This window comes from Pristiophorus japonicus, chromosome 1 (assembly GCF_044704955.1).
Source record: "Pristiophorus japonicus isolate sPriJap1 chromosome 1, sPriJap1.hap1, whole genome shotgun sequence".
Taxonomy (NCBI): domain Eukaryota; kingdom Metazoa; phylum Chordata; class Chondrichthyes; family Pristiophoridae; genus Pristiophorus; species Pristiophorus japonicus.
The window spans coordinates 22,083,518-22,084,992 of NC_091977.1; the positions used below are offsets into that span (position 1 = coordinate 22,083,518).

General features: G+C 46.1%; 1 pseudogene; it reads right to left on the reverse strand.

Annotated features, from left to right (window-relative positions):
- Window positions 1-896: 896 nt before the first annotated feature.
- LOC139279928 (U2 spliceosomal RNA) lies at window positions 897-1,126 on the reverse strand (annotated as a pseudogene).
- Between the last annotated feature and the right edge of the window lie 349 nt (window positions 1,127-1,475).

A 1,475-nucleotide genomic window follows, 5' to 3' on the forward strand; every position in this document is an offset into this window, starting at 1 on the left:
TCTGTGTGGGTGTTGAAGGCTCATCACCTCTAACTTTAAAAAAAAACACGTTAAATTAGGAGCTTTCCAGAAGTCGGATCATTTTTTTCTTCCCTTCATCATCCTACCCTCTATGCTAATTTGCTGCTGTACCTTCATGCCGGTGTCCTGGCCCAATATTTATCCCTACACTAACAGCACTAAACCAGATTATCTGGTCGTTATCATGTTGCTGTTTGTGGGAGCTTGCTGTGCGCAAGTTGGCTGTCACGTTTCCCAAATTACAACGGTGATTATACTTCAGAACTATCTAATTGGCTGTAAAGTGCTCTGGGATGTCCTGAGGTTGTGAAAAGTGCTATATAAAAGTAAGTTGTCTTTGTAGTACAGATTTAACCTCCCTTATCCAGAACTCCCTTATCCAGAACCACCCCTCGTCTAGAACCATTCCCGGCCACCAGGTGGCGTATGTGCAGAACTCCGATATGAACAAATTGAAGTCCTTCCTTGCGGCCGACTCCCGCAATCGCTGGCCTGACCCCGCGATTCTCTGCCCCCCCCCTCCCAATGACCTCTCTGCCATACTCCCAGTCCCAATATCCCCTTACTCAGCACCTGTACCATCCAATTTAACGTGACCACTCCTCGTCCAGAAAAATCCCCAATCCAGAAACAGGCCAGGTCACGAGGGTTCCGGAAAAGGGCGGTTCAACCTGTATTTATGTTCCGCATCAGTCTAACCAACAGCAATCACCTTTTCGTACCTTTGTACTCTTAGTCCTGCCACTGTTTATATTTTTTTTTTTATAAATTCGTAGCCAATCGTTTCCAATTCTTTGTCAAGTCACAAACGCCAGAGGTCACCCTGCACCAGTCAAGGATCACTCTGCGCCAATGCTCTTAGCCAAAAGGCCTAGAGCCACTGCACCGTTCCTGGAAGTACTGCAATACCAGGTTCGTGCCATGGAGGTGGATGGGTCAGGTCCCCCACACACCTCCGTGGAGGTGGATGGGTCACCAATCCCACCCACCTCCTGTTTACAAAAATGTAAGCATATACCTTCCTGACCAGGGAGAAACCACCCGGAAGTCATGGTGGCTGGTCAGGTTGGTTATGCAGATCTTAGCCAAAAGGCCGAGAAGCCTGCCACTGTTTATATTCTTTGCTTCACCTACACCTCTGACTTAGAATAGAGTGAACACATGTTCTCCATTGCTAAAGCTTTCTCCAAGGAGCCCTCTTTCCACTTTCATGGCAAACAATTCTTCTCTCAACAACTGTTAATTCCTACTCCCTATAAAGTCAAATCCCAATCAGTATTCAATACTGCTCCCAAATCTGAGGAGGCAGTTGAGCATCTCACTGCTCGTGGAAAGGATACTTAAAAGGTAATTATGTATTCGGTGCTCCTTCGCTCACCTCTGCTCTTAACTTTGTTGCGACCAATATTTACTATTCGGCTTAGTACTTCTCTGGATCATTTTTTTTGATTTAT